General features: G+C 45.4%; 2 pseudogenes; one reads left to right on the forward strand and one right to left on the reverse strand.

Annotated features, from left to right (window-relative positions):
• The first annotated feature begins 1545 nt into the window (after positions 1 to 1545).
• On the forward strand, positions 1546 to 3103 carry LOC118531659 (programmed cell death protein 2 pseudogene; annotated as a pseudogene).
• A 2309-nt stretch (positions 3104 to 5412) lies between these two features.
• On the reverse strand, positions 5413 to 6048 carry LOC144378936 (small ribosomal subunit protein uS12 pseudogene; annotated as a pseudogene).
• Between the last annotated feature and the right edge of the window lie 792 nt (positions 6049 to 6840).

Genomic DNA, 6840 nt, shown 5'->3' on the forward strand with positions numbered 1-6840 from the left:
GTGTTTATGTATCATTGTGGCTGTTGTTGAGCTTCACGGGCTGACTTCAGCAGTTGTAACAGAAACTTCAAGGCCTGCAGAGGGGAAAATATTTACTATCTGACCCTTTACAGAAAAAAATGTACTGAGCCCTGTAATAAAGTGTAAGTATTTTTGGAGATCGTTTCAGAGTCCACATTATAACTAACATTTAAGGAATTACAACTCGTTATGTTTTTGGTGTTTACCAAAGAAGAGTACCCACGATTATCTGAACATGAATAAAAAATACTCCCCCCCAGGCGCCTGGGTGGCTCCCTGACTGCCTTCGGCTCAGGTCATGATCCTGGAGTCCCAGGATCGTGTCCCGCGTCGGGCTCCCTGCTCAATGGGGAGTCTGCTTCTCCCTCTGACCCTCCCTCCTCTCATGCTCTCTCTCTCAAATAAATAAATAAATAATCTTAAAAAAAATACTCCTCCCTTTCTCCACTACATATCTGAGTGAGGCCAGATTTGTTTGTTTGATTTTCAACAGAAACAACGGATGAGAACAGATTGAATGCAGAAGCAGTTATGAAAATCCAGTTGAAAAGCCAGTGTGAAAATCACTTATGAAAAGCCAGACATTAAAGGGATTTGCAGAAATGTAGAACAATGCCACTCATATCCCTAAGTTATTTTTTTTGTTTTATAAAACATTAGTTTTTCATAAAAAATGTTAGTTAAGGTAATATGTAATGGGTTTTTGATTCTATCATAGATTAACGATCTATTTAAATTCATAATAATTACACCTTTTTAAATGTTCTCAATTTCAATTAATAATATGGTAAATATTGACGGCAATAAGCCACATACACAATCTTGTTGGGATCTTCAATGATTATTAAGAGTGTCACGGGGCCCTGAGGCTGACAGGTTTGAGAACAGCTAGTTTAGAGCTAGGACAGGTCCAGGACTGGTTACTCCATGTCACTGACTTTACCCCAGACCCAGGTGTTTTCTAGACTGTTATTCTCAATGCGCTGTTGGCCTTTCCCTTACATCAGCTTCCCTCCCGTGGGCTGTGGCAGGCCTCTGTAACATCACATGCTTTCAGAGGCAGAAAAGGCACTACATATTTTTGCCCAACTATTTTTTAAGAGCAAAGAAAACCTCCCTCAGAACCAGAGTACTCTTTTTTTTTTAACCACATAATAACCCGCCCCCTTTCCCCCAAAAAAGCCTCATTAAAAGGAGTGTATGGGAAGTAAATTGATTCCAGACCAACCCTTGTGCCATAAACAATGAGAGCACTGGACAAAATCTATGAAACAACCGTTTTCAGTCCTCGGAACACAGACCCAGGAGGACTGTACCTTCTGGAAAAAAGAGAAACAAATGAGGTGAACCCTACAATCACTTGTGCTTTCTGCTGGAAGAACCTTCTAAACCATGGTACAGAGAGAAGGAATCCAAGCGGAGCCCAGCAGTCTTGCTGAGCTGAGAAAACAGAGATGGATGTTTGGCACACTGAGGGAGGTCGAAGCTGCAAAGCCACGCAAAGAAATTGCCCCATAAACCGGCATGGCGCCTTTGAAGGTTCTGGCTGAAGGCTGGCTTTGGGATGAACAGGTGAGATTCCACAAGGCCAAGCAAAGAACAACCACCAGGGAAAGAGCAACTATTTGGTAATTATCGCTCACATGGGACTGGAGACATTCGAGTTCTGCCCAGCCACATGGAGATATTTCAGTGAGCTACCCAGGATATTCAGTAGAAATCCCAGAAAGGTCCCACCTTAGGACTAGAACTTAAGTAGCACTGAAGGAAAGGTTACTCCAGACCCACCCAACAGAGCTTGGAAACAAGCCTGGGAAAGAGCACGCCGATCTACAAGTGAACTACCTGCAAAAGCAAAGCCCAACACTCTTTACAAAAAGACAACAAAATCCACATGCTTTTTAAAAGTGAAACATTTGCAGTGCCCTAAATTCAATTAGAAGATGCTAGACAAGAAGAGGTAGGAAAATGTGACCCATAATCGGGGAAAATCAAAGCAATAGAAAAAGAGCCAGGAATGACAAATTTTTTTAAATGTCAGTATGAGACAAGGATTTAAAAACAGCTGTTACGAATATATTGAAGGATTTAAGCAGTCGGTGGAGCAGGGCTTGGAGAGGAGGCAGCTCGTTTGGGAGCAGTTCTGCATGAAGCGGGCGGATGGCCCGGGGGGCTGGCAGAGCTGGGGGGGCAGCCGCTGGCCTGTAAGCTGGGCACCGCTGTTTCATCCCTTTGTGCTGCAGGTGCACGTGTCCCTGCCCAGCCTCCCCGTGATACCTCCCACCAGGGCCTCTTTCTGTTCTGCTACCCAGAGCCACGGGGCTACGCCGGCTGTGAGTTTGTAGGAAGCGGCAACCCAAGAAAAAGTTTTACTCATCTGAGCTCCCTTCTGAGAATCCTCCCCCACAGACAGGAAAATCCTGGTGCCTCCAGCTGGGGTCTGGTGCTCCTCTCTGCAGGGCCTGTGGCTATCTGGGCCCCCAAACCTGCCCCAGATGTCACAAGGCACATTACTGCAGTAGGCAGCATCCAAGTCCAGACCGGAGACTGGGACACAAGCAAGCTTGTGCACAGATCATCCGGACAGTAGAGTTCTAGACTGCCACTTCCTTTTCCCAGGATTTGAAACTGGAATGGAAACAGAAGATGGGATTACACCTGAAGTTGTAGAAAAGGATGATGTCACAGAGATTACAGGACGCGTGGGAGAAGCACCTGAAAAAGAATTGGATTCCATAGCGAAACAGGAATCCAGGGAAGATAACATTTTGCAGAAGTTTAAACCCAAAATAGCTTTTGAATCCGGACAAATTCTCAGAAATTGGCAGAGGGATTGTCCTCATCTGGATTCCTGGTGAAAATAGCCCTCAAGAAAAGGATATTCCAGACTGCCCCTGTCGTGCCAAGAGAGTATTTGAATTCCAGGCCATGTCTCAGCGGCTCAGCTACCTCAAGGCAGACACACTGGGCATGCGTGTTGACCAGGCCACCCGACTGGCCTCCCCGGCGCTCAAAGCTATAGACTGGGCATTGGCTACACAGTGCAATTCGTAGGAAGCAAGACGTAACAGATACACCTTAAAGACATCGTTGTAAAACCTTTAAAATGCTGCTAATCTCTTCCACTTTCAAGAATTCCATGTCTTGGACTTTATCCTAAGGAAATAATGATGCCAGAGACACAAGTTCAAAAATGTTGTTTTAGGCATTGCTTACAATGCCTAAATATTAGTGAAACAGCAATTTCCAGTGACAGGGAATTAAATTTTGGTAGATCCACACAGGGCGAGGCTATGCAGTCTTAACAGTACAGACCTGTATGGACACCATGTAAGATATGGATCTAAATTGACACCAAGATACCATTATGAATAGTAGTCATAGTATGATCATATTTTCATAAGAATATTTATACATATTTGTGTACATGGAAATAAATCTGGAAAGATATGCACTAGGTGTAAACTGGTTACCTACAAATGGTAAGACCAAGTGAAATGATCTTTTCACTTATATGTATATGTCTTTCTACAATAAAAATGCATAATGTTTCTAATAAAGGAAAAAGAAGTCTTTGTTTTGTGCTGTTGTTGGGGTGTGTTAGTGTGCATGGTTTTTGAATGGGGGTTGCGATTTCAAGAGAGGAGCAAGAAAACTAAATATTTTCCAAAACCCTTTTCCCATAAAAAGGAAGAATGGATTTTTAGCAATCCAAAGACGTAAAGTGAAATGGTTTACAAAACTGTCAAATTAGGAAAGATTAGCCATGCCAAACATTAGGCGAAGCAAGATAGAACTAGAGTTAGAAGGTGCAAAGCATTTGGATTCCTTTTTCATCGCATTATATCCAAGGGTGAGAGATTTCCAGGGCAGGAGCAGATCTAAAATTCCTGACCCACTCTGTCTCTAAGTGCTTGGCATTAGATATCAGCACCCTACCCTCCTGTCCTTCGCTTGCCTACTTCGTATTCTCCTCACCCTGCGTTGACCGGGTTTTTATTGATTCTGTCCCGACAGCTGGCCTGTAAAATGTCACATAGCACGGATGACGCATGTTCACCCTGGAACATTTTTCATTCCTCAGCAGTCTGTCACCCAGCCCTTCACCAGCTGCTGTGAGGCCAAGACTAATGACTTGGAAGCAGGTCAAAGTCCATGGGCATCTCAAATGGGAAAACCTGCCAGCAAGAGTTGAGACATTTCTCTACACTTAAGAAACTTAAAGTTTATCGGAGAGAGAACCGGAATTTCAATGTAAAATTGTTCAGAACTGAGGGGGTGCGGGAAATCCACCTGGGTGTTCAGAAAAGAATTCCTGAAAGGAGTGGTGGGGAGTCACATCTGGAAGCGGGTAAGTGAGCCATGAATGTCTATATTAGATTAGATTCTATAGATTGTCCATAGGAAGGGAGGGAGCAGGTGCCAAAGCTCAGAGCCGCTCAGCAGGAGATTGTGGGGACAGGGTTCTAATACTGGGCAGGGCCTGAGGTAGGGTGAGTGGTCGGTGAGAGGATAAGTCGACTTTCAGCAGGTATCAGAAGGGCCATATTAGGGCACTTGCACTTTATATTTGCAGAAACAGAATTGTAAGAAGAGAAATCACAGGGTCAGGTTTCATTTCCAACAATTACTCTTGCCACAGTATGAAGCATGGGTTGGAATTTTTCTTCGTTACGCGGTGCCTCTGACATAGTAGGTGCTCAGGAAATATCTGTCGAATGAAAGATCAGTGAAGAAAGGAAAGAAAAAATTCCTTTTTTATAGACTTAGTGGGTTTGCAGCAAAAAAAAGTAGGTTATGGAAATCTCCAGACCGGTGGGGTGGGGGTGGGGAAATGTGACACGGATGTTACACGCACAATCGGTGGCAGCTTGGCTTTATTTTGTTTTTGGTATGCTAATGTTGCACAGGAAAGATTCATTCTGCCATCTTCAGAGCTAGGATGCGATACAACCCTACGGACGACATTCTAGAGCCTGCTCCTCCCAGGATGGTCTGGCGGCAGCAGCATCCCCAGCATGCTGGTTGGAAATGTAGAATCGCCAGCCCCACCCCACCGACTGAGTCAGAATCTGCATTTTAATGAGTTCCCCCAAGAGGTGAGGAGGCGAAGAGTAGGCAGTTTCACGTTGGAGGTGCCAGTCTGGATGCAGAAGCTCTGTCGTACGGGAGGACTCATCAGGAGAACCTGGCAAGTGAGAAGAGCTAGGAATCCCCGTTTTCCCCCATTCTCTGCTTGAGGCTAAAAGTGGGACCTAACAGGAATCTACAGGTTTCTCCCCAAGCCCCAGCAATTCCACATGGTTCAACCTCACACTTGGTTTGTTTTTGTTTTTTGTTTTTTCTTTTGGCGTATGAAAATTTATTACTGTCATGTGTGCACCATCAAACTTATGATCTCGGTCTTTCCTTCTTGCCTTTTATGAGGCCGAAAGAGAGACATTGGCTATTTTGACATCCTTAATGTTTCCAGGAGTGTCACTGACAGCATGACTTTTCCAACCAAATCCAGCAACCAGAACTGGTTCATTTTGCTCAATAAAATTTGAACAACAATCACTGGGTACAAAGGCTGTGGTTTTTTTGTTTGTTTGTTTTTTGGGGGTTTTTTTTGCACTATTGATCAGCTGGACCCTGACATATTTCCTGATGGCAGAATTTGGCTGTTTGGCTTCAACCCCTACTTTTTCCAGCACAATTCCCTTTGCATGGGAAGCACCTCCAAAAGGGTTGGCCTTCACAGCTGTGCCCAAATGGGCTTTCTTGTACTATTTATAATGCCACTTCTGATCTTGACGGTGGCAACGGAGCTTCCTGGCAGTATGAAGACTGCGATACTTAGCCGTCCTGCCAGCACCATAGGCCTGAGCAAGAGAGCTCAACCTCACACTTTGGGAGCTCCCAGAATGAGTCTCATGTGTCCATGACTTCTCCTCGCTCAACTACCCTGTGTGCATGTGTGTGTGCATGCACATGCGTGCGCGTGGTGTCACCATCCTCCTGCTCTCCGGCCTGAGCACCAGCCATGCCTCCTAAGGACAGACGGGCAGGAGGCTTGCTTAGAAGGGCACTCTGCATCTTGCCAAGTCCCACAGTTTGTAATCAGAATGATGCCTGATTATCACTAGAGTCGCTTGGCGCTCTAGTGGGCAGAACCTTTAGCATAAGAGCTTTTTCATTTATTGTTGGACCTAGGAGCTAAAAGCTAGGGAAACCACTCAGAAGGAACTAGGGACTTAGTGAATGGTTTAAAAATGAGTTAAAACCAGGACATGAAAAGAATCTGGTTATCCATGCCCCTGCGGGGTAGATGTGTTCCCAGGAACCAAGGTCCTCCATCTAATTCCCCATAACTATAGCATAATCAGTTCCAAACTCCAGCCCATGCCACTGGGGATGAACTGAGGGATCTTCCTGAAGGATGTAATTATCATGAACAATCAATAGGCTGTGAGTGGAAGGCCAGATAGCACCAGGAGAAATGGAGTGAAGGTGGGGGGAAGAATACCAGGCCAAGGTCACAGAGCTGAAGGATTTGTTCAAGAAGGTTTAAAGCTCCAAAGAGGAATGCTGACTGATGAAGTGTCTTCATCAGCAGTGGCTCAGGGATCCCTGAGGGAACAAAGGGGAAACTCTGGGCGGTCCCAAGGCCAGAGGTCCCACCTCAGGCCATACCCAGAAGTGAGAGAGAAAGAAGGAAGCCAGTACCTAGGGGGACAGAGAGCTCTGTCCCAGGTCCACTCTGGCCCAAATGACTGAGTCTCTCTGCTCGGTGCCTAACTCAGGCAGAGTTGAAGGAAGACATGGGAGGGGAGCCCG

Source organism: Halichoerus grypus, chromosome 9 (assembly GCF_964656455.1).
Source record: "Halichoerus grypus chromosome 9, mHalGry1.hap1.1, whole genome shotgun sequence".
Lineage (NCBI taxonomy): Eukaryota > Metazoa > Chordata > Mammalia > Carnivora > Phocidae > Halichoerus > Halichoerus grypus.